The sequence below is a fragment of the Rhinolophus sinicus genome, unplaced genomic scaffold (genome assembly GCF_036562045.2).
Source record: "Rhinolophus sinicus isolate RSC01 unplaced genomic scaffold, ASM3656204v1 Contig28, whole genome shotgun sequence".
In the NCBI taxonomy this organism is placed as follows: domain Eukaryota; kingdom Metazoa; phylum Chordata; class Mammalia; order Chiroptera; family Rhinolophidae; genus Rhinolophus; species Rhinolophus sinicus.
The window spans coordinates 26472-52604 of NW_027423827.1; the positions used below are offsets into that span (position 1 = coordinate 26472).

Below are 26133 nucleotides of genomic sequence, written 5' to 3' on the forward strand. Positions count from 1 at the left end.
TGGGAGATGAGGGTAAGGGGGATCAAATATATGGTGATGGAAGGAGAACTGACTCTGGGTGGTGAACACACAATGGGATTTATAGATGATGTAATACAGAATTGTACATCTGAAATCTATGTAATTTTACTAACAATTGTCACCCCAATAAATTAAAAAAAATGCCTTGCTGAAGACTTGTTAGTCAAATTTTGAAATAACTTAATGGTGAGGCATGATGTTCTGTGCTTGACACAGCTCAGAACAGATGGGTCAAGAGGATAAAGGACATGAGAAAGTGGTTCTGTTCCTCCTCTGTATGGTTAAACATAAGCTCTTCTATGTTGCTGACTCCTGCAACGAGCAAGCCCGGACAGCCTATTGTCCAAGGAACTAACCAGCTCATCTTTAATGCAGCTACACATCTGTCATTAAAGCAGGTCAGTGAAGCACAGGGACTGAGATGAACCCAAGCAGAGATCAGTTCTTGGGAGTCAGGGGCATGGGCTGAGGCAACTTTGATTCTCTATAGAGTTCTCTAACCTGTGATGATGGTATGAGTGAAAATGTAAGTGGGTTTGTTTCCTATGTTCGTGGTTAGGACAGAGATATGGTCTTACAGAGGTGCACAGAAGGTCACCAGTCAAAACTAAGAAGTTATGCCATAGGGAGAAACACTATTCTGTAGCCTGGCTCAACTCAGAAGCAAAGAGTGAAGACAGATAAAGTGGAGCGTTGCTCCTAAGTGAGGGGGTAAGGACTGGCATAAGGAGACCCAGGACACAATGTGACTTTGCTCTTTAGATCCAAATTCTTAGAGTATGGGGCAAAGGATCTCACTTTGATTCAGTAATTATTAAAGTCAACAAATTGAATCCGACCTCCATCCTAGATGCAGTAGGAAAGACTTAAAGGTAAATATTATAACATGCTATAAGTGTTATAAAAATTATGTAAGGAGCACCTAATATTGTTACAATAAGATTAGATCGGGAAAGAGGTGACTTGAAAGTGGTGATCAGATAATAGTTGTTTAAGGTAGATAGGGACAAAATTTGGCAGGATCAAGATGGAGTATTTTTGGCAAGCAGACAGAATTTATTGAGCACCAACCATTATTCAGGTTCTGTACTGAGTCCTGAAAACTATAGTGATGAATGACATTATGTACATTTACTCAGGGAGTTTACAATCAAGCAAAAATGTAACCTGGGAATGCTGTGGTTAGGGAGAATGATAAATGGGGAAAGGGATGGAGTCAAACCACAGATGGACCTGGCATGGAGGCTGAATTTTCATATACACACAACAGAGAGCTATGAAATGATTTTTCAGAAGGAATGAAGTTAGACAAAACTCATACTATAATAACATAATTTATCTGAGTGTGGAAGATAAAGTAAAGGAAAAAGGGGTCTGAAGGAACTTCGATTTATGTCTTAACTTGTTTTATTCTCATCAACTTGAGAAATAATCAGTGATTTGGGGAAAAGATTGGACATGGAAATAAGTCACCTTTTATTCATTTGTAAGGATGGTGAACATGATTCATAAAAAATAAAAACTTTGACATAGTAGCTGAAAATACAGAAAACTTCTAATAAATAATATCTGAAGGTCAGGGATATTAGAGAGACTTAGCAGGAGGGATATGGCTCAGGGTCTTTTTGAAGTTGCAGGTAAAACGTTGGGCAGAGCTTCAGTCATGGTAAGTCCTGACCAGTTCTGGAGAATCAATTTTGAAGAAGGCTCATGCACACATCTTATGATTGGAGGTCTCTGTTTCTAATTGGATGTTGACAGAAGGCTTATTTCCTTAGTTTTTACCACATGGACCTCTTCTAACAGCAGTACAGCTGGCCTTCCCAAGAGATGAGGAAGAGAGAGAGAGGAACAGCATTGTCTTCAATAATGATAAATAAATGAGGATGGCTCTATTCCAATACTACTTTATTTAAAAAAACAAAAACAAAAAACAACCTATCTAGCTAGATTTGGCCTTTGGGGCATAGTTTGTGACCTCTTCTCTGCTTGAATCCCAGCTCTTTGACTTGCTGATCTAGAGCTATCTCAAAAAAAGGAATTAAAGCAGAATGTACACAATTTGTACTAAGTGACCACAACCTGGGGCCTGGTGACGTTGGGTTCTTTTCCTGAACATTTACACACCCCGCCTCCAGCAATGCAGTCTAGCGTTTTGCATGTTGTTGATGCTGAGCTCACTGGTGGACAGAATCCATCTATGCCCATGTTTGGACAATGGACATATTCCCTTTTGAGGCATCTATACTGTTTTCAGGATTGATGTCAGCAATACGGAATTTCATTTTAAGTTCTTGTGGCACTCTGAAATATGGTGTCCCTGGGGACTTGAAGTTATTTAGAGATGCTGCATTCTCTCTTATAACCTCATTTCTCATGATGGACCTCAATTTGTTTGTTTGTTTGTTTGTTTGTTTGTTTTTCAGTATTCCCTTTTCTCAGCTTCTCCCTGTCAAGTTAATACCAAAGATGTGTTGGCTGAAGCTCTGTGTTCTGTTGATCGTCCATGACTGTTCCTTTCTATTCAGCTGCAGAAACAATACTCAGGCCTCACAGTCCCCACCAGGTACTTGCCCTTTCCTCTGCTCTCCGTAATAGCACAGTTTTTTGTGTTTTTTAAGAGACATTTTTATATACTGACTCTACGTCCTTAACTCCCTTTACTTTTCCTTCTGTGCCAACCAACTAGAACAGCAATCCATTAAATAAAATTGTTCTCATTAGCAAAGATTGAAGGTTAATTTCTACAATTTCCTAAAGCAAATGTAAAGATGTTAGGAACTTTGGTTGCAATAAGTGCAGAATAAATTAATTCACTTAGTTTTTACCACAAGTACTTGGAATGAGCATTTTGTAACCGTTTTGGGCCATTCTTATATTAGCTACATTGTCAGGATTTATGACTTTGATGCAAGATTGATTTGCAGTATACGTTACTATTAGGCAAGATTTTAATACTGCCAGGGATTTGATACTTCATCCTGTATCATGTGTGGAGAAAAATGAAGATCTTATTTATTGTGGTCCTCTTTTTTACAAAAATCATTCTTTTTATTAGTTTCAGGTATACAAAGAAATGTAACAGACATTTACACCCCTCACAAAGCGATATCCTCCCTTCCCCAAGCTACTACCACTCTGACAGCTTATATAGCTGTTACAATACCATGTCTTCCTTATGCTGTACTTCTCCCCTCTGTCACAACATATATGTATGTATATGTATATGTATTAAATTATAGGTGAGATGTCCACTAATTATTCTACCTCAGCTTCAGTGTCCACCGTATTGCTCAGGCATCGGCACAGGCTCCCAGTGATCCCACTGAGAAGGCCAGTGCCCATCTGGCACCTTACGTAATCTTGACAACATTGTTGATTATATTCCTCATACTCTGTTTCATATCCTCATGACTATATTGAGTCTCCTAATTTGTTCTTTCTGATTCCTTCATCTTCTTGCCATTCTCTCCTCCCCACCATTGAGCAACCAACATTTTTTTCCCCTATATCTCTGAGTCTATTTCTGTTTTGTTTGCTCATTTATTCTGTTCTTTAGGTTCCACATGTAATTGAGATCATATGGTATGTGTTTTTCTAAGTCTGAGTTATTTAACTTAGCACAATATTTACAAGGTCCATTCATGTTGTTGCAAATGGTAATATTTAATTCTATTTTATAGCCAAATAATAATCCATAGTACAAATGTACAACAGTTTCTTTATCCAACCATATATTGATTGGCATATCAGTTTTTTCCGTATCTTGGCTGATGTAAATAGTGCTGCACTGAACATAGGGGTGCATATTTTTTTTAAATTAGAGTTTTGTAGTTTTTAGGACAGATACTCAGGAATGTAATTGCTCGGTCATAAAGCAGTGCCATTTTCAATTTTTTGAGGTCCTTCCATACTGTTTTCCATAGTGGCTGCACCAATCTGCAACCCCATTAACAATGCACAGTGTTCTCTTTTCTCCAAATCCTTGCCAACACTTGTTGTTTGTTGATTTATTGATGATAGCTATTCTGATAGGTGTGAGGTGATATCTCATTGTGGTTTTTATTTGCATGTATCTAATGATTAGTGATGTTGAGCATGTTTTCTTATGTCTGTCTGTTTGCCATCTTTATGTCCACTTTTTTTTTACTGGAAAATGTTTTGATCTTTTCTTTTTGTTCTTTTTTTTAATTAAAGTTTTTTGGGATGACAATTGTTAGTCAAGTTACATAGACTTCAGGTGAACAATTCTGTATTACATCATCTATAAATCACATTGTGTGTTAACCACCCAGAGTCAGTTCTCCTTCCATCACCATATATTTGATCCCTTTAACCTCATCTACCATCCCCTTCCCCCCTTGCCCTCTGGTAACCACTAAACTGTTGTCTGTGTCTATGAGTTTTTGTTTCTCATTTGTTTGTCTTGTTCGTTTGTTTTTGGCAATCCCTCTCCTGGGTATCTACCCCAAAATTCTGAAAACATTTATCCATAAAGACGTGTGTGCTCCAATGTTCATTGCAGCTGTATTTATAGTGGCCAAGACAAGGAAACAACCAAAATGTCCTTCGATACATGAACGGAGATAGAAGTTGTGGTATATATCCACAATGGAATACTATTTGGTGGTAAGAGAAAAGATGAAATAGAACCATTTGTGACAACATGGATGGAATTTGAGATTATAATGCGAAGCGAAATAAGCCAGACAGAAAAAGTAGAGAAACATATGGTTTCACTGACACATGGTATATGTCCACTCTAGAGAAATATTTCTTGATGTCCTCTGCCCATTTTTTAATAGAGCTTTTTGGTATTGAGTTGAGTTTTTAAGTAAATTATGGCATTAACACCTTATGAGATATATCATTGGAAAATACCTTGTCCCACTCAGTAGGATGCATTTTTGTTTTATTTATGGATAAGATTTCCGTGAAAAAAATTTTTCAGTTTGATATAGTCCCAAATATTCTCTTTTCTGTCTCCTGATTGTGATGGAATACAGCAAGCTATAAGAGAAAACAATGGTAAAAACATTATATCAAGCTATTCATATATGACATGTTATTAATAGATATTCAGATGATGCTGTTAAATAAGAGCACACTGAATTTAGAGGACAAAGGAATTTTCTTTTAGTTTGTTTTTCTTGAAAATTTTAAATAAACCTCCAGTAAATGCATACACAAAAAACAATGTGTTGCCCACTACTTTGAATAAAATGACCTAATCAGAGCTTCCCACCCATCAGGTGATCCATTGCATACTACTGAGCTGTCAGGGGATCAGTTGTAGCCTTTTCTAGTTACCCCAGTGTTTGCTGTATGAATACAAATATTTTCTATGTGTGCCATGATGTGCAGAAGGTAGATAACACTTGTCACTTGTAAATATATATATATACACACACACATATATATGTATATATGTAGACATATATGTCTATATGTAGATATATATGTATAAACATATATATCTCCATATATACATATGTATATATATGTAAAGATACATATATATCCATATCAACACACACACACACACACACACACACACACACATATGTATCTATCTTCCCCCCTTTGGCCTTCTTAAAGAACTGACGGCAAAAGTGCTTATTGTCAATACTTTTTAAATTCAGTAAACTTCACAGGGAAAGAAAGTGACCAAATACCGTAAAGGAAAAACCTGTCCTCTTCCATACCATATACAGAGATGTAATAAGTAGACAATTTTAACAGGTACACACACCATTATTCTGAGACACTCATTTAGTTACTGAAGAAGGATATTAAACGATGACTTTCACGATGAGTAAATCAGAAATGAAATAGTCTTATAAAGATAACTAGGTGATAGCTTCCTGCTCTCTTGATTGAGAGACCACTGTCACCTAGGAATTCATCGGAAAGTCACGATGCAAGGGTTGAAACGATAGGGATCATTTTACTCAAAAAAAATACTTGTTCAAACTGAAAATATTAATAGAGTCTTACTAACATGGATAATGGATAGAACAGTGTCTCTGCTCCCTCATCTTCTAAATCACTATCTCGATCCACTACTTCATCTAATCTACTGTTGATTCCCTCTGATGTATTTTTCATTTCAGTTATTATAGTCATTATTTATGATAAGTTCTTTTTTATGTTTTCTCTCTGCGTTTTTATGTTTTCTACCTCTTTGTTGAATTTCTCCCTGAGAACATTGAGCATCCTTATAAACAGTGATTTGACTTCTACATCTGGTAGATTTCTTGTGTTCGTTTCGTTTAAGTCTTTTTCTGGACCTTTGTCTGTTCTTTCATTTACCAAATATTTCTTTGTCTTCCCATTTTGGTTGCCCCCCCTATGTTTGTTTCTATGTAAGGCTGCTATGCCTCCCAGTCTTAGCAGAGTAGGCTTACGTAGTAGGTGTCCTGTGGGACCCAGTGGTGCAGACTCCTTGGTCACCAGAGCTGGGTGTTTCAGGTGTGTCCCCTGTGTGCCATGCGTGTACCTACCTCTTGTAGTTGAGACTTGATCACTGCTTACGTGTCAATGAGAAAGATTGACTGCCTGTGAGGACTGGCTGGGACTACAGTACAGGAGCTGTGGTGTGGGGGGGCTGACCCTACAGAGCACAATTCAGTTTAGTGGGGGTTCAGCTGCCTGTCAGATCAGCCCTTTAGATTTGTCATCCTTGGAGATGGCTGTGTAATGCTTTGGCTCTGTTTAAAGCTGGTAACTGGGCCTGCCAGCCCCAGGGTCTTCTGAAGGAGGCCTCACTGCAGACCAAGTTCAGCTGCAGTCTGTGCCCTGCCTGACGGCACCGGGCATGAGCCTCCCGTTAATCCGCAGATGGCTGCCACCTGCACTGTACTTGGAGTTGCCTTGAGAGGCCAAGCTCCGACCTGAAGCCAGCTGCCACCAATGCCGGGGGCTTAGGGCCGCTCAGCCACTGATAAGGGTCATGCTGAAGCCAGATGTTGCTTGTTTGGGTTTTGTGAACCTCTGAGAGATTTTAGGAATGTCCCAGCATGAGTGAAAGTAGACCATTTTAATGGAAAAGCAGCTTGGGTGTGCCTGAAATTTGGGTAGAGCAGGGTTTCACAATCACCAGGGCAAATGAACGGCATTAGCCAGTTTGATGAGACTCAGGTGAGACGTCTGTGTGCGTCTGCATGCAGGGAGGGGGAGGGCTCAACAAACTCATAATGGCTTTCACCTGCTCATCGGTCCAGAAGCAAGCAGCCCCTTCAGCCTTCAATCTGAAGCCAGAAAACTCGGTTCCTCCCCATACGTTCCTGGTACCTTCTGAGCTGCTATTCCAGTGCTGGAGCTCAGAGCCAGTGATTCCATTGGTGGGTAAGTCCATATGTGTTCCCTTTAAGAGGCGTGCCTGGCAGTGCAGCCGCCCTCTGTCACACTCAGTCACAATCTCCCCTGGTCTTCACAGCCAGAAGTCTGGGGACTTCTCTCCCCAGCATTGGAGCCCTGGGATGGGGAGCAGCTGGGACACCTCCCACCTCTGGGGAGGGAAACTGCAGTTGAGATATACCTCCGGATTTTTAATGGTCACATGCAGGTGTTGGAACAGCCCATTCCATGTTTCTGGTTTCTACCTCTTTAACGAGTCTCAAGTTGGCTTCTTGTGTATGCTTGTAGGGGCAGGGCTTTCGGTACAGCTGGAATTCAGATGATTCTGAACAGTGTTTTTCTTGGTTTAGCTGTAATTGATGTGGTCCTGAGAGGTGAGCACAGTGTTTACCTGCTCCGCTCTTTTGACCAGAAATTCCCAAGCTATGTAACTCTAGAGGAAAGGTGATTTAATCCTCCAGGGTGAAGAAGCTTCTCTCCATTGTATTTGAGGTAATAAAACCGTAAGAGATGATTTTCTGCCACAACGTAATGAATATTTTATAGGAAAAAAATTTCCAGGTTGTGGAGTGTGAATCAAGGCTGAATAGAGAAAAACGCAGCTCCTGAGAACAGGAAGCAGGAGAATGTGGCAAATTATAGTTAAGTAAATGTGAGCTCTTAAGATGACATGGAGAGTTTCACTGCCTGGGAAGGTGAGAGGCGGAGTCAATATTGTAGCTGAGCGTGTTACAAAATAAGCATCTTTGGCTCAACTATGATGGTCACCCTGACATTACTGTCATGCAGGGTGTTGTGCGGGAGACCCTGCTCGCTGCGCCATTTGTCTGTGATAAGATGGCCATTTCATAAAAGTTCTTTAAAGTCTAGCATGAGATACCAAAGGAAACTAAGTTTGGAAACAAAAGAAGTTAGAGAATTCATTCCCTAAGTTCTAAAATTGTTGTTTTCAGTAAATGTGACATGGAATTTGAAATATAAATTATTTTTTATATCTAATATTTCTGTGGCTGTTAAATTAATTTTTTCTGTTTAGTATCATATTTCATGTTGAAGGTTCATTCTACATCATTTCTTAGAGGATTTTGATACAGCTTCTTGCATGAGCAGATCGAGAAACTTCGTGATGTTTGTAAAGTAGAGGATACGAGAAGTGTAGGCACACTCGTAGCCACATTGGTGTGGAAAGTAATGAATTTTTTATGAATTGATATTCTGTCATTGCATATCCCAGCTGATCGATTCATAACACTTCATCTGTTGACAAATGCATTATGCATTCAACAGAACTCTCCTCACAACTGTGTACTTGCTGAATTACAGGAAAAATTGAAGAACATGATAAATCCTTGTAGCGTGATGGTATAAATGTTTCTGATGGATTGCAGTCAAGATATGCTGTTGATTCTATCCTCAGGTTTCCCATCAATCCATTCTTCAGATAAAAAATATGATCTCTGACGTGCTCACAGTCTTCTTACTCATTCCTTTGTGTGTGTTTTTTGCATTTTACAAATGTAATTGATGGATTTGATGTAAATGGTACAGATGTCATTGTTTGTATCCATATTTGAGAAAAAAAGATGTTTACAAGAATAAGAAAAAGACATTCAAAAAATGTGTGCTTTAATTGAGATGTTTCTACTTCTGTTTTGACACCCTAAATTTCCCAGTTTGGAATTCCTTATTTAATCGGCTTTCCCATAAGTTAATTATCACACACGGAGAATTTTCCAGTATTCTGAAATGCTCATTTGAACGTTGCCCTTTACCTAAGTTGCTAACATGTCGACTATGTTTTAACTTGACGTCATGTTAGTGTTGTTACACGAATGACGTTAAGCCAACCTGATGTTCTGATTAGCAGACTATGTGTGTGTGTGCGGGCAGGCACGCTTATGGTGTCTTTGATTATTTCAAGCGGTGGGAGTAAGTAATCACAATGACTATTTGGTAGACACAATCTTCGAAAACTGTAATTCTGAAACTTTTGGGCCTTAGGGTCCTTTTATACTATTAAGAATTTAAAAAAACAAAAAACAGAAAGAATTATTGAGAATCCCAAAGAATTTTGTGTAAGTTGGGAGTGTCTGTTGATACCCTGTTTCCCCCAAAATAAGGCCTACCCAGACAATCAGCTATACTGCATCTTTTGGAGCAAAAATCAATGTAAGACCTGGTCTTATTTTATGTTCGATAAGACCTGGTTTATAATATAGTAAAATAAGACCAGGTCTCACATTGATTTTTGCTCCAAAAGACGCATTAGAACTGATTGTCCAGTTAGGTGTTATTTTCGGGGAAACACGATATTTACAATATTAGAAATTATAACAGAAAAATTTAAAGTGCAAGCACACCCGTCATGCACATTCCATTCGCCCTTAGAGAGATGACCCAGTAACCACTAGAGCTACGATGTCACCATGGCTGTGGAACACTCTATGGGACACTGATCAAGAGAATGAGAGTGAAAATGGCAAATGACATTTAGTATTCCTGAGAAGGTAGTTTTGACCTCTTCAGGCCCCTGAACTCATACATCTTGGGACTTCAGGGACTCTCACGTGACATTGAGAACTACCTTTGGAAGCCCCATGATGTGACATGATGAAGCTACTCCTCATGAAGAGACAGGCTTTAAAGCTTCACCTCTACAGTTGTTTCTTTTGTCTTGCCCTTGTCTTCAAAACTTTATCTGAGAGTTTTGTTTTTTCTAAAAGGAAAATAAGTTTGTGATATATTCCCTTTCTGTCTTGTGACACTCTGTACCCTTTGGAGGTAGCTAGTTTGGACCTAATCTGATCCTATATTTCCTTGGAAGCAGTAAGATCACCCAAGGCTGTCCTCTGTCATATGAAGTTCTGTTTACTTGAGGCTTAAAGGATGAATTCTGAAGATATTTGTGCATTTAGAAAAGACCATTTCCTTGGAATAAGTGGTCTCTTATTTGAAGCGGTACCATTCATTAAAAGCTTTTTAAACCCATGTTTTACATGCATATTTAAACTTAAAATAGGTGGCTGGACATAACTTTTGATAATAACAAAGAAATTCATACCGTGAACAATCTTAACTATTAAGAAGCAAAGCTGTGACCTGAAACACATTATGTAACAGAAATCGCTGAGTGGCAACACTTAATTGAACTTATCTATGTGAATGGCAGGTATAGGACACCTAAAGTAACGTGTGCGATGAAGGAGTAGCGTGTTTGGGGAAAGGGAGGACATGGGACTGAAGAAGGAAGTTTTACACGATTGTCAAATTTGTGTTATCATTTCCATTTTACTCAATGAGAACTTCTTTTCAGATTCTTCAGAATGGGATCCTACTGCTTTGAGCTTCAGTGATGACACTCGTGAAAGATCCAGGGATTGGAAAGTTGATGATCAATGTCCATTTGCATCACACTCAATGACGCAAAATCTGTCAGCATCCACAGAGTTTGGACACATGATCTTAGTAGATAAAGAAAAGACTCATATTGGAGGTGTGTTCCTATTAGGATATTATAGGCTCTGTGACTTGTGTGAATCACAGCTACCGGGAAACAGAGACAGCAAAGAACATTAAAAAAAAAAAAGAAAAAAAAGAAAGAAAGAAACAGAAAGAGTTTAACCCTAGACCACCTCTGTGTGGCTTCACCATAGTTTTCTGACTTTCCAAAAGTCATTTTGTGGCAAAATCTACTTTATATTCACTCCATTTATTCAACAGATATCCAAACGGAATACCTTTCAGCAAGACATTTGCATTCTTCCTGTAACTACAGTAACATATACGTAAGTAAGAAAGACAATGAGTTGACAGCATGATTTCCTTTAGAGTAACACTTAGCCTACACTGGGGAGTGGGCAGGGGGATTATATGTAGAACGTTGGGAGCAGATTGGAAACATAGGAAGAGATCTAAAGATTGATTACTGAGAGGACACGTGGTTTCTTAGCTTTAGTTTTATAGCCCTGAGTTAATTCCCAAGTATCAGTTATAACTCTATTCAGTGTAACTGAAAAAGCACCTTCTGAAACCAAATATTAAAATATTTCTTGCATTTTCTATGGCTTTATGTACCTCAGAGTGGACTTTTCCAGCCGTAATGGATTTTGTTGAGAATTTGCTGCATTGTACTTCCTTCGCAGCTGTGTCCACATAGTCTGTCCCCTCTTATCTCAGTTCTTCCTTAAAGCCCATTGCTGAATCCTCAAAGATTAAAGGAAATTTGTCAGGATAGTAGAGGAAAACACTTCAGATATGAGGAAAGGTGTACACTGACAAAGGCGTAAACAGTAACACAACTTCTGGAAACTGTGAACGATGTTGCAGTTGAATCTTAGGGTGCTGTTCAAAGGTACTCTTAGGAGGTAGACAACAGAGTACATCACGACGAGATATGTCTGTCCAGTATTTGTTTGTTTTGTTCTGTTTCTGACTGTGTTTTCATTGAAGTTGGGTGAATGAATTTGTGAATGGATTTTGACATGTTTATATGCCTTCAGCTTTGTGACATTTGTTATTTCCCAAATGGTTTGTTGAAGTTTTAGGTAATCACAAGTATTTTTTAAGTCAATGTTCAGTGAAAGATTAAGCTTAATTTAAAGTCTCAATTGATAACATGTTTCCATAGAGATTATAGTTTTTATCTAAATGTCCTGAGTAGTTCATTTTATCTAATATATAGATTTATCCACAGAACTACATTTAAGCATGAAATCAGAGAAAGAGCAAGTGGGGCTTGATGGAAGTGAAAAGAACCACTGTCATGTATGTGAAAATTTACTTTTAAATTTCTAGAATAATGTCGTTTTTAATGCATCAATAACGTAACATGGCCCATTGAAATTAACTTTCAAGCTAGCTTTTTAAGAGTCACTAGGTCATAATTGAATATTATTTTCATCACATTTGAACTGCTTACAAAACTTTAAATATGGTTAGAATCTATAGTTACTTGTAAGTCAATTTTATTCTTGGAACTGAGGCAAAAGAAAAAAAAAAGTCCTGAATATTGTTTTCTTCCTCGTTGTTTTAACTTCCTTACATGATAAAGAAGGTACCATCAATTATTGAATCAGACAATTAAACAGTTGAAATTATGAACACAGTGCAAATGCTGACCACTGAGTCGGACTCGTGTGAAAGGACTCATCATTCTCAGTGGTTCAAAATTTGGAGTTTTGTATGGCTGCTCACTAAGGCCGAGGTGAGAGATGGACTCTGCCTTGGGACCTCTGTGTAATTGACTTCGGAGTCTACATTGAGGTAGAGGATGGGGTCATGAAAGCAACTCACCTGCCTATTAAGAGAACCACATCCTGCACGATGAGACCTTCTGTTGTTAGGGTACAAGCACTTTCTAGTTTTTCATTTTGGTGTAGGAAATTGGTGAATGTTACTCATTGTTTTTATCTGCTCACCTCAGTGGGTATTAGAATCAATTGGAACTGAATGCAACAGGTAACTCTATGAATGCATAACCCTTTCATAGTATATAATTTGAATAGAAATTTAGAAATTGGCTTCTCTTTCTGCTTCATGTAAATGTTTCTGGCTCCTAATAGGTTAAAGTTTGCCTCTTCTCCAGCTATTAATCTTTAAAAATGTTGTTAGGTTCACGGTAGGTACTCACTGATTAAGATATGGTGGGGTGACATATTTTAAGGGAGGAAGCCTCTATAACATTTAGCAATCATCTACTAATTCATTTTTGGGTGGATTTAACATCTAACGAATTGTTTAGTTCAAACTGGGACAAAATTCGATTGGTGGGTTCATGTTTTTCTCTTAATTTAGACTGAGGCACTTTATCTGCCACTTCCTAGTTGTAGTCCAGTAATTTGGGAGTAAGTAAACATCGATTAAGAAGTTTAACACTTAAATTTTAATTATATTCTAATTTTTCTTTGTTCATACACGATGCGCTAGGTGGCAGTAGAGCAACGTGACACTCAGAGGAGACGTTCTCCAGGGCACAATGACAGAATATTACAAGATGCAATTCTGACTAATGACCTTTGCAAACAAAAGGAGAAAGAAATAGATTTTAAGAAAATGAACTCTTTATACTCTGGTTTCTCTCCAAATCGTATAAATCTTTCGCCTTTTACTAAAGATTTCCGTGGAAAGAAAAAGAACTCTGAGGTATTTTGTTTAGTCATTTTCAAACACATGTGTAATTGTGTGTATATATATTTAAAAACCAACACTGTACATATGGGAAATATTGAGGATTTTGAAAGCATATGTATGTGTGTATGTGTTTGTGAGTCTGTGTGCATCTCTGTGTGCATGTGTGAAAGTGTGTGTGTGTGTGTGTGTGTGTTTTATGCGGAGTGACGTTTTTGGTCCATTGCAGTAAATGATATTCTTGATTCAAATCCATCTATGTCCAACAGACAAGTGGTGACATTCACAGTGGCCTCATCCATAGTGAAGGCTTTAACACTTTTTGCAGGAATCTATGAGCTTTCTATAATCTCAAAACTATTGCTACTATCAACAGATGTTCCAGTTTTCGGCAGTGATTTCATCCCCTTGCTGTATGAATAGAGAGGTTAGTTTTCATTTCCATTGAGGCTAATGTACAGCCAGGTCAGACCATATTTTACATTCATTCTCCTCCTTTTGAGAAAAGGAACAATTTGCTCCAAGTAGTATCCTATTTCAGTACAATGAACTTTTGAAGAAGATTGTATGCCATGGTGTGTGTGTGTGTGTGTGTGTGTGTGTGTATATGTGTGTGTGATATATATACTGATGAGTATTTTATTCCTAGTCAAATAGGTCAGTGTATTTTCCCATTTTATAATTATGGCTACTTTAAACATTATAAAGAGGAAATAAAATTACTGCAGCAGCAAATATTCTCATGAATTTCTAAGGCCTCTTCAATTTATATATTTACACTAGAGGAATCGCTGTGGTTTGGTGTGAGAGCACTATTGTAGAGTCAGAAGTCCTGGGGGAAACCCTAAACTCACTGATCTTTTCAATTTCTCTGTTTTAGATTGTGATAACAAACGAGAAGAGCTTAGTGCAATGCCTAGATTTATCAGCTATTAGTAGATGTAATTTTCATAACTGACTATGAAAATACTGGAAAATTAGAATATCTATGGAATATATCAGAAAAAAGAATTTTAGGAAATTTAATCTGTCTGAATATAGGCAGAGTTAATACTCTTACTCTGGATTTGCTGTATTTTCCGACTGGAAACTCTTTTTTAAAGTGAGATTTCTTAATCATTTATGCCTTCTCATTTTGTATCTTTTCCAAATCAGAGACTCTTAAAATTCTCTTATGATTTTAAAATTCTGTTTTCCACTCTCATGGATTCAGCCTTTTGTACTAAATTTTTGAACTTTGGAGAATTTATGCTTGTACAAAGTTGGAGGTTTGGGATATCCATTTATTTCAATCAGTGGGATATCCATTTATTGCAACCTTTCATTATATAAACATATAGGTTCTTCTTTAATTTCAGAGGATATCACAATACGTCATTTCACTGAGGGCTAGTTACAAGTCTTTTTTTCTTTTACCTAGGTTTCTGAGAGTCATGAAAAACAAAAATATCTGTTGCATGAAATTGCCATACTAAGACTGGAAACAGATAGGGTTAAAAATGCGTATCAGGAAATGGAAAAAAAGTATTTTGAGGACATTGCAATTGTAAAAGAAAAGAATGACCATCTTCAAAAGACAATAAAACTCTATGAGGAAACACTAATGAAAACAATATTTCAATGTAATGGACAGCTGGATGTTCTGACAGCTGAGAATAAAAGACTAACCTCTGAAACGCGGAGTGGAAAACGAAACAGAGAAAGACTGCAAACAGAAGTTGAATCCTGCCATTCTAGACTGGCTACCGCTATCCACGGTCTTGAGCAAAGTCGGAAATCTAAAAGAGGTGTACAGCTTGCTTTCCAGAGAGCAAGAGAGGAATGGTTTGTTTTACGGGACAAAGTGAATTTTGATGTGTCTAGCCTAAAAGATAACAATGAGATTCTTTCTCAACAACTTTCTAAAGCTGAAAGTAAATTCAGTAGTCTAGAAACTAAGTGCCATCACACAAGAGTTGCTCTTAGAGAAACGACTTTGGTTTTAGAACGTGTTCACAGAGACCTAAGCCAAACACAGTGTCACAAAAAGGAAATTGAACACATGTATCAAAGTGAACGAGAAAAAGTGAACACATACATTGGAAAGCTGGAATACCTAGAGAAGAGGTGTTCTCACCTACAAAGTGAAAATACATTGCTTCAACAGCAATGAGATGATGCTCGCAACAAAAGTCACAACGAAAAGAGTAATTAGTATCCAAGACCAGTTTCAGGATATCATAAAAATATTTCAAGCTCAAACTGAGAAACTAGATTGTATGCTGGAGGAGAGAAATAAGGTGTTACTCAATGAATGGACTCACTTAAATGAAAGACTGTGTCATCATGAAAACATGAAAGCAGAAAGAGAAGTAAGTATCCAGAAAGAAACATAGTTTTCAAATTACCTGAAACAAAATTCAATGTTCAGATATTTGATGATGGTGAAATGTTAAATGTAGGTGAATATTAAAAATATATAGACTACAAATATATAGCCCCCGCTCAGGGCAACCGAGGGGGTCGCAGGGTCCTCTCAGTGTCCTCCAGCCCTAGGGACGTGCAACCCAGTCCCATGCCCTGGCCGGCCCCACCCACTGGCCCAAAGCCAGGGAGAGCCACCCCTGCCACCAGGGTACAGCAGCTCCAGTCTACAGCCACTCTTCGTCACAAGACTTTAGTTGTGGCCCTCACCCCTAGTCAGCGACCGGAGACCTGCCCGATCTCCGGTCCCTTCACTGGTTACACGTCACCTCTCCTGACCCCGGGAGGTGAGAGAGAGGATGAGAGAAGGCCAGAGACGGAGCAAGAGAGAGGTGGAGAGAGACAGACGGGGACTGTGGAGACAGACTCCCAGAGAACAGTTTCCAGGCTCTGGACCTCGCATGGAGGGGTGCTGCGTGGGGACTGCAGGGTCAGCAGCTGTGACCGCTTGGCCATCAGCTGTTGCCAGTTGGCAATTGGCCACCGGAGGAGCTGCGGTGCCGAAGCTAGGAAGCGCGGATACTGGACGGCAAATTGCAGAGGGGCGCGGATTGCACTTGGCCGGCTTGGTGGGTCGGTAGGTTGGTGGGTCTGTTGGTTGGCAGAGAATCGGCCGGCAGGTTGGGGATCGGGCGGCTCCGGCTTGCCGTGTCTCCAAGCAAGCCCCCCGTGAGAAATCGTGCTATGAGCCCCCTATCCGTGGCTGCTTTGGTGTTCCTTCTTGGCCTCGCCATATCCTGCGTTCTTGTGCGGGCAGAGGGACTAGAGTCCCCGCAGGACAGGGACCGACAGACAGAACGGGAGGAGGAGTAAGAGGGAGCGAGATCGAAATATACACCTATATGTACCTGTATGTACCTAGACATACAGAGAGACATGGACAGAGACAGAGAAAGAGGGGGCTGGCACGCGGGGAGAGAGCTCCTGAGCTAGAGCCAGAGCCCCCCAGGCACGTCACGGAGCCAGAGAGACATGGGGTGGGGGAGGAGGGAGGGTCGCACAAGCGGGCACACGGACTGGGACAGACGCACTGAGGCTGTTTTGAAGTGCCAGCTTCTCAACTGAAGTGTGGTCATGCCCGGGACTGGGCTCCACTAAGTAGGCAGTGCCCGGGCGTTGGCAGTCAACCTTGAAGCCCCCGGGCCGGGCCGGAGGGCCAGTGGGCTCTGAGCACAGCCCTGGGACCCCCCCGCAGGAGGAGAGTGGCAGCACACAGGCACCCTGGTTGTGAGGGTTGTGTGCCTGCACTTCCCCTTGTGGTGGTCTCTCCTGGAGTCCGAGGGCCTGCGGTGGGTTGAGGTGCTGCTCCCTCGGTCCCCTGGTTTACCCGGCTCTTTGTGCCCTATGTGTTGGGGCTACAGCGAACGGCGGAAAGGGAGGGCTGCTGGCTCTTGTGGGCGACGGAAGGGAGCACGTGGGGGTGTGGGGAGAGGTGCCTGCCGGCAGAGACACAGGCTCGGCTAACTGCTGCTGGCTGACGGCCTGCCTCAGTGAGGAGGACTAAGAAGAGGATGTGGGGGGGAGCCCTGGCCGACGGCCTGCTGTGCGGCCGGGGCTGCCAGCTTGTCGTGCCGGGGGGCTGACGGGCCCCTGGCCAGGGGGACCTTTGGCTAGCTGGACGGCTGCAGAGGGGCAAGGGGCGGCAGGGGTTCGGAGGGAGCCACGCCGGGGCGGCGATGCAAAAGGAGAGGCGAGCAGAAGCCTCCAGGTGTTCCCAGGCGGTCTCCCATCCAAGTACTAACCAGGCCCGACCCTGCTTAGCTTCCCAGATCAGACGGGTCTGGCGCGTTCAGGGTGGTCTGGCCTCACGCGCTGGGACCCGGCTCCGGGCGCTCCAAGAGCCTGCTCCCGGCCTGCCTCCTGAGCGCGCGCCCCGCTGCTGGGCCGCTGGGGTGGCGAGCATGTCTCCCTGCGCGCCTGCTGCCCGCTCCCCGCCTCCTCCGGACGCCGCTGGGGAGGGCGAAGGGCTACTCCTGGCCCGCAGCGAGGCCCCTTGGCGCCCCCCGTGGCTCCAGGGGCCTCAGTCACTTCCCTGACTGGGACAGATGCTTGGGCGCCCTGGCGTCCCGGAAATCCCCCGGCCCCGAATGGATTTCAGCCCTCCCCCCTACCCCAACTCCTCTCATCCCCTCCCGCAGCACCGCATACGCCCACCCCCCTGGCTGCTGTGCTGTCCCCCACTCTCAGGGCCACGGAGGGGTGGCAGGGTCCTCTCCGCCCCTCCCGTCCTAGGCTGGCACGACCCTTGCCTTGGTCCTTGCTGGCCCCACCCACTGGCCAAAAGCCAGGAGAGCCACCTGAGCCACCAGGGAGCAGCAGCTCCAGTCTGCAGCCACCCTTCGTCACAAGCCTTCAGTCTTGGCCCTGGCCCCTCGTCAGCGACCGGAGTCCCGCCCGATCTCCGGTCCCTTCACTGGCTACACGTCACCTCTCCTGACCCAGGGAGGTGAGAGAGAGGATGAGAGAAGGCCAGAGACGGAGCAAGAGGGAGGAGGAGAGAGACAGACGGGGACTGTGGGGACAGAATCCCAGAGAGCAGTTTCCAGGCTCTGGGCCTCGCGTGGAGGGGTGCTGCCTGGGGCTGCATGGTCAGCTGCTGGGACCGCTTGGCCATCAGCTGTCGCCAGTTGGCCATTGGCCACTGCAGGAGCTGCTGGGGCCAAGCTAGGAGCGCAAATGGTGGACTGCAAATTGCAGAGGGGCGCGGATTGCAGTTGGCCGGCTTGGTGGGTCGACGGGCGTTGTGTCGGGGGGTTGGCAGAGAAGCGGCCGGCAGGTCGGGGATCGGGCGGCTCCGGCTTGCCGTGTCTCCGACCCAGCCTCCCGTGAGACATGGTGCTATGAGCCCCCCATCCGTGGCTCTGTGGGTGTTCCTTCTTGGCCTCGCCATATCCTGCGTTCATGTGCGGGCAGAGGGACTAGGGTCACCACAGGACAGGGACCCACAGACTGAACGGGAGGAGGAGTAAGAGGGAGCGAGATGGAAATATACAGGTATATGTACAGGTACGTATCTGGACATACAGAGAGACATGGACAGAGACAGAGAAAGAGCGGGCTGGCACGCGGGGAGAGAGCTCCTGAGCGACAGCCAGAGCCCAACAGGCAGGTCACCGAGCCCCAGAGACACGGGGAGGGGGAGGGGGGGAGGGACGCAAGCGGGCACAGGGACTGGGACAGACGCACTGAGGCTGTTTTGAAGTGGCAGCTTCTCAACCGAAGTGTGGTCGTGCCGGGCTGGGCTCCACCAGAGGCAGAGCCCGGGCATTGGCAGGCACCCTTGAAGGCAGCCGGGGGTGGGGAGCGGAGCCTCCCAGGGACCCCACCCCGCGGGAGGAGGTGGCAGCCCCAGGCACCCTGGTTGTGAGGGTTGTGTGCCTGCGTGCCTGCACTTCCCTCGTGGTGGTCTCTCCTGGAGTCCGCGGGCGTGAGGTGTGTTGGGGTGCTGCTCCCTCAGTCCCTGGTTTGTCCCGGCTGGCTCTCTGGGCCCTGCGTGTTGAGGCCATCGGGAACGGCGGGAAGGGTGGGCTCCTGGCTCTGGTGGGAGACGGGAGGGGCGCGCGGGGGTGTGGGGAGAGGTGCCTGCCGGCGGAGACACAGGCTCGGCACACTGCTGCAGGCTGACGGCCTGCCTCAGCGAACCGGACTGAGAAGAGGGTGTGTGTGTGGGGGGGGCGGGGAGCCCTGGCCGCCGGGCCTGGTGTGCTGCGGCCGGGGCTGCGAGCTTGCTTGCAGTGCCGGGCGGCTGACCGGCTTCTGGCCTGGGGGACCTTCGGCTGGCTGTGTGGCTGCAGAGGGGCAAGGGGCGGCAGGGGTTCGGAGGGAGCCACTCCGGGGCGGCGATGCAAAAGGAGTGGCGAGCAGAAGCCTCCAGGTGTTCCCAGGCGGTCTCCCATCCAAGTACTAACCAGGCCCGACCCTGCTTAGCTTCCAGATCAGACGGGTCTGGCGCGTTCAGGGTGGTCTGGCCTCACGCGCTGGGACCCGGCTCCGGGCGCTCCAAGAGCCTGCTCCCGGCCTGCCTCCTGAGCGCGCGCCGTGCTGCTGGGCCGCTGGGGTGGCGAGCATGTCTCCCTGCGCGCCTGCTGCCCGCTCCCCGCCTCCTCCGGACGCCGCTGGGGAGGGCGAAGGGCTACTCCTGGCCCGGAGCGAGGCCCCTTGGCCCCCCTGTGGCTCCAGGGGCCTCAGTCACTTCCCTGACTGGGACAGATGCTTGGGCGCCCTGGCGTCCTGGGACTCCCCTGGCCCCGAATGGATTTCAGCCCTCCCCCCTACCCCAACTCCTCTCATCCCCACCCCCATCACCGCAACCGCACACCCCCCTGGCTGCTGTGCTGTCCCCCCTCTCAGGGCCACGTAGGGGGTGGCAGGGTCCTCTCCGCCCCTCCGTCCTAGGCTGGCACGACCCTTGCCTTGGTCCTTGCTGGCCCCACCCACTGACCAAAGCCAGGAGAGCCACCTGAGCCACCAGGGAGCAGCAGCTCCAGTCTGCAGCCACCCTTCGTCACAAGCCTTCAGTCTTGGCCCTGGCCCCTCGTCAGCGACCGGAGTCCCGCCCGATCTCCGGTCCCTTCACTGGCTACACGTCACCTCTCCTGACCCAGGGAGGTGAGAGAGAGGATGAGAGAAGGCCAGAGACGGAGCAAGAGGGAGGAGGAGAGAGACAGACAGGGACTGTGGGGACAGAATCCCAGAGAGCAGTTTCCAGGCTCTGGGCCTCGCCGCGTGGAGGGTGCTGCCTGGGGCTGCATGGTCAGCAGCTGGGACCGCTTGGCCATCAGCTGTCGCCAGTTGGCCATTGGCCACTGCAGGAGCTGCGGGGCCAAGCTAGGAGCGCAAATGGTGGACTGCAAATTGCAGAGGGCGCGGATTGCAGTTGGCCGGCTTGGTGGGTCGACGGGCGTTGTGTCGGGGGTTGGCAGAGAAGCGGCCGGCAGGTCGGGGATCGGGCGGCTCCGGCTTGCCGTGTCTCCGAGCCAGCCTCCCGTGAGACATGGTGCTATGAGCCCCCTATCTGTGGCTCTGTGGGTGTTCCTTCTTGGCCTCGCCATATCCTGCGTTCTTGTGCGGGTAGAGGGACTAGAGTCCCCGCAGGACAGGGACCCACAGACAGAACGAGAGGAGGAGAAAGGGAGCGAGATGGAAACATACACGTATTTGTACATGTATGTAACTGGACATACAGAGAGACATGGACAGAGACAGAGAAAGAGGGGGCTGGCACGCGGGAGAGAGCTCCTGAGCGAGAGCCAGAGCCCAACAGGCACGTCACAGAGCCAGAGAGACATGGGGAGCCGGGGGGGAGGGACGCACAGGCGGGCACATGGACTGGGATGGACGCACTGAGGCTGTGTTGAAATGGCATCTTCTCCACCTGAGTGTGGTCGTGCCCGAGGCTGGGCTCCACTAAGGAGGCAGTGCCTGGGCATTGAAAGTCACCCTTGAAGCCCCCGGGCCGGGCGGGAGGGCCAGTGGGCTCTGAGCCTCTCCCAGGGAACACCCCCCGCCCGAGGAGAGTGGCAGCCCCTAGTCACCCTGGTTGTGAGGGTTGTGTCTGTGTGCCTGCACTTCCCCTTGTGGTGGTCTCTCCTCTAGTCCGAGGGCGTGCGGTGTGTTGGAGTGCTGCTCCCTCCGTTCCCTGGTTTGTCCCGGCTGGCTCTTTGTGCTCTGTGTTGGGGCGACCTGGAACGGCGGGAGGGAGGGCTCCTGGCTCTTGTGGGAGACGGGAGGGTGCGCGCGGGAGTGTGGGGAGAGGTGCCTGCCGGCGGAGACACAGGGTCGGCTAACTGCTGCAGGCTGACGGCCTGCCCCAGCGAAGAGGACTAAGAAGAGGGTGTGGGGTGGAGCCCTGGCCGACGGGCCTGGTGTGCGGCCGGGGCTGCCAGCTTGTAGTGCCGGGTGGCTGACCGGCCGCTGGCCATGGGGACCTTCGGCTGGCTGGGCGGCTGCAGAGGGGCGAGGGGCGGCAGGGGTTCGGAGGGAGCCACGCCGGGCGGCGATGCCAAAGGAGAGGCGAGCAGAAGCCTACAGGTGTTCCCAGGCGGTCTCCCATCCAAGTGCTAACCAGGCCCGACCCTGCTTAGCTCGGAGATCAGACGAGATCTGGCGCGTTCAGGGTGGTCTGGCCGTCGACGCTGGGACCCGGCTCCCTGCGCCCCAAGAGCCTGCTCCCGGCCTGCCTCCTGAGCGCGCGCCATGCAGCTGCTCCGCTGGGGTGGCGAGCATCGTCTCCCTGCGCGCCTGCTGCCCGCTCCCCGCCTCCTCCGGACGCCGCTGGGGAGGCGGCGGGCTACTCCTGGCCCGCAGCGAGGCCCCTTCGCGCCACCGAGGCTCCATGGGACACCGCCACTTCCCTGATGGAGCCAGAAGTCGTGGAGCACTGGCCTCCTGGGCCTCCCCGCACCCAGACCGGCATACACCCGCCCCCCTCCCGCCACCAGGTTTACCCCCAACCGCAGCCCCAAGGCTGGTGGAGGCCTGCACCAGCAGGCAACCCTGGGCCTGGGAGTTGTGGGAGGACCCCGCGGCGGCGGCGGGGGCGGCTGCGGCGGCGGCGGCGGCGGCGGAGGCAGGGGAGGGTGGCGAGGTAGGCGATGGCAACCGCGTGGATGGCGCCAGGGCGGCGATGGCGGCGGCGACAATGGGGGCTTTGACGGTGGGCGCTGGGGAGCGGGGAGCGCTGGCGGCGGCGGCGGTGGCGGGAGAGGGCGTCAGGGCGGTGCTGGCGCGGAGGCCGGGAGAGCAGAGGCGGGAGATTGAGGGAGTACGCAAGGGCTGGCGGCTGGGGTGGGGCGGGAGAGGGCGGTGCTGGAGGCGGGGATGGGAGAGGGTGATGGCGGCGGCGGCAGCGGGGAGCAGAGGAGGCTGAATGAGGGAGTATGGCGTTGGCGGCGGCGGGTCGCGGACGGGGCGAGTGCAGCGCTGGCGGGGGGGTGGGGAGCGTGGTGATGGCGGCGGCGGCGGCGGCGGCGGCGGCGGCGCAGAAGCGGGCTGATGGAGCAGCGCTGGCGGCGGCGAGGGAGGTTGCAGGTCGGCAATGGCGTCGGCGGCGGCGTTGTGTCGGCGGGGGCAGGGGAGGGCAGCGCTGGCGGGGGTGGGAAACGCGGTGATGGCGGGGCTTTGGTGGTGGCGGCGGGTCAGGGCAGCGCTGGTGGCGGCGGCGGCGCGGCGGCGGCGGTGGCGACCGCCGCTGGGCGAAGGATCGGATGACGGCCTGCGGGACCGAAGAGGACGAAGAAGAGGGTGGGGGAGCACTGGCCGACGGGCCTGGTGTGCCGCCGGGCTGCCAGCTTGTAGTGCCGGGTGGCTGACCGGCCTCTGGCCAGGGGACCTTCGGCTGGCTGGGCGGCTGCAGAGGGGCAAGGGGCGGCAGGGGTTCGAGGGAGCCACGCCGGGCGGCGATGCAAAAGGAGAGGCGAGCAAAGCCTACAGGTGTTCCCAGGTGGTCTCCCATCCAAGTACTAACCAGGCCCGACCCTGCTTAGCTTCCGAGATCAGACGAGATCTGGCGCGTTCAGGGTGGTATGGCCTTAGGCGCTGGACCCGGCTCCCGGCGCTCCAAGAGCCTGCTCCCGACCTGCCTCCTGAGCGCGCGCCATGCTGCTGGGCCGCTCGGGTGGCGAGCATGTCTGCCTGAGCGCCTCCCGCCCGCTCCCCGCCTCCTCCGGACGCCGCTGGTGTGGGCGACAGGCTACTCCTGGCACACAGCGAGGCCCCTTCGCCCCCCAGTGGCTCCACGGGCCTCGGTCACTTCCCTGACTGTGACAGATATCTGGGCGCCCTGGCATCCTGGGACTCCCCAGGCCCCGAATGGCTTTCCGCCCCCTACCCCAACCCCTCTCATCCCCATCCCAGCCCCACAACCGCACACCCCCTTGCTGCTGTGCTGTCCCCACCTCTCAGGGCCACCGAGGGGGCGCAGGGTCCTCTCAGTCCCCTCCGGCCCTAGGGACGTGCAACCCAGGCCCTGGCCCTGGCCCCACCCACTGGCCCAAAGCCAGGAGAGCCACCCGCCACCAGGGTGCAGCAGCTCCAGTCTGCAGCCACCCTTCGTCACAAGCCTTCAGTCTGGGCCTCGCCCCTCGTCAGCACCGAGTCCCGCCTGACCTCCGGTCCCTTCACTGGCTACACGTCACCTCTCCTGACCCAGGGAGGTGAGAGGCCAGAGACGGAGCAAGAGAGTGGCGGAGAGAGACAGACGGGGACTGGGGACAGACTCCCAGAGAGCAGTTTGAGGCTCTGGGCCTCGCGTGGAGGGGTGCTGCGTGGGGGCTGCATGGTCATCAGCTGTGACCGCTTGGCCATCAGCTGTTGCCAGTTGGCCATGGGCCCCCGGAGGTGCTGCGTTGGCCAAGCTAGGAAGCGCGGGTGGTGGACTGCAAATTGCAGAGGGGCGCGGATTGCAGTGGGCCGGCTTGGTCGGTCTGTGGGTTGGCAGAGAAGCGGCCGACCGGTTGGGGATCGGGCTCCGGCCTGCCGTGTCTCCAAGCCAGCCGCCCGTGAGAAATGGTGCTCTCAGCCCCCTATCCGTGGCTCCGTTGGTGTTCCTTCTTGGCCTCACCATATCCTGCGTTCTTGTGCGGGGACGGGGACTAGAGTCCCCGCAGGACAGGGACCGACAGACAGAACGGGAGGAGGCGTAAGAGGGAGCGAGATGGAAATATACACGTATATGTACACGTATGTATCCCGACATACAGAGAGACATGGACAGAGACAGAGAAAAAGGGGGCTGGCTCGCGGGAGAGAGCTCCTGAGCGAGAGGCAGAGCCCAACAGGCACGTCACAGAGCCAGAGAGACGTGGGGGGGCCGGGGGGGAGGGACGCACAGGCGGGCACATGGACTGGGACAGACTCGCTGAGGCTGTGTTGAAGTGGCAGCCTCTCCACCGGAGTGTGGTCGTGCCCGGGGCTGGGCTCCACTACAGAGGCAGTGCCCGGGTATTGGCAGTCACCCTTGAAGGCCCCGGGCCAGGCCGGAGGGCCAGTGGGCTCCGAGCCCCGCCCAGGGACCCCCCCCAAGGGAGGAGAGTGGCAGCCCACAGGCACCCTGGTTGTGAGGGTTGTGTGCCTGCGTGCCTGCACTTCCCCTTGTGGTGGTCTCTCCTGGAGTCCAAGGGCGTGCGGTGTGTTTGGGTGCTGCTCCCTCTGTCCCCTGGTTTGACCCGGCACTTTGTGCCCTGTGTGTTGGGGCCACCACGAACGGCGGGAAGGGAGGGCTCCTGGCTCTTGTGGGCGATGGGAGGGGGCGTGCGGGGGTGTGGGTAGAGGTGCCTGCCGGCGGAGACACAGGCTTGGATAACTGCTGCAGGCTGACGGCCTGCCTCAGCGAAGAGGACTAAGAAGAGGGTGTGGGGTGGAGCCCTGGCCGACGGGGCTGCCAGCTTGTAGTGCCGGGTGGCTGACCGGCCTCTGGCCAGGGGGACCTTCGGCTGGCTGGGCGGCTTCAGAGGGGCAAGGGGCGGCAGGGGTTCGGAGGGAGCCACGCCGGGGCGGCGGCGCAAAAGGAGAGGCAAGCAAAAGCCTACAGGTATTCCCAGGCGGTCTCCCATCCAAGTACTAACCAGGCCCCTCCCTGCTTAGCTCCCGAATTCAGAGGAGATCCGGCGCGTTCAGGGTGGTATAGCCGTCGACGCTGGGACCTGGCTCCCCGCGCCCCAAGAGCCTGCTCCCGGACTGCCTCGTGAGCGCGCGCCATGCAGATGCTCCGCTCTGGTGGCGAACATCGACCCGCTGGCCGGCTCCGCCGTCACCGCGTCCCCGTCCAGTCCGGCTCCCCGCCTCCTCCGAATGCCCCTGGCGTGGGCGGCGGGCCACTCCTGGCCCGCAGCGAGGCCACTTCGCGCCACCGGAGGTTCCATGGGACACTGCCATTTCCCTGATGGTGCCAGAAGTCGTGGAACTCTGGCATCCTGGGATTCCCCAGGACCCAGACCGGCATACACCCCGCCCCCCTTCCGCCACCAGGTTTACCCCCAACCGCACCCCTAAGACTGGTGGAGGCCTGCACCAGCAGGCAGCCCTGGGCCTGGGAGTTGTGGGAGGACCCCGCGGCAGCGGCGGCGGCGGCGGCGGCGGCGGTGTCCGCGGCGGAGGCAGGGGAGGGTGGCGATGTAGGCAATGGCAACCGCTTGGATGGCTCCAGGGCGGCGATGGCGGCGGCGA

The 26133-nt window shown here is 49.4% G+C and overlaps 1 long non-coding RNA gene and 6 pseudogenes across 1 annotated transcript; 2 read left to right on the forward strand and 5 right to left on the reverse strand.

The window, feature by feature from the left end:
• The first annotated feature begins 2451 nt into the window (after positions 1 to 2451).
• LOC141569867 (uncharacterized) lies at positions 2452 to 16601 on the forward strand. The gene is made up of 5 exons (XR_012493632.1): positions 2452 to 2587; positions 10694 to 10873; positions 12074 to 12144; positions 13306 to 13521; positions 14927 to 16601. It is a non-coding gene; the product is annotated as an uncharacterized LOC141569867 (long non-coding RNA).
• LOC141569869 (U5 spliceosomal RNA) lies at positions 13443 to 13564 on the forward strand (annotated as a pseudogene).
• Positions 16602 to 17662: 1061 nt separating the features above from the next.
• LOC141569870 (5S ribosomal RNA) lies at positions 17663 to 17780 on the reverse strand (annotated as a pseudogene).
• Positions 17781 to 19828: 2048 nt separating this feature from the next.
• LOC141569871 (5S ribosomal RNA) lies at positions 19829 to 19945 on the reverse strand (annotated as a pseudogene).
• A 2039-nt stretch (positions 19946 to 21984) lies between these two features.
• LOC141569873 (5S ribosomal RNA) lies at positions 21985 to 22102 on the reverse strand (annotated as a pseudogene).
• A 1282-nt stretch (positions 22103 to 23384) lies between these two features.
• On the reverse strand, positions 23385 to 23504 carry LOC141569868 (5S ribosomal RNA; annotated as a pseudogene).
• Positions 23505 to 25482: 1978 nt separating this feature from the next.
• LOC141569872 (5S ribosomal RNA) lies at positions 25483 to 25602 on the reverse strand (annotated as a pseudogene).
• Positions 25603 to 26133: the final 531 nt, after the last annotated feature.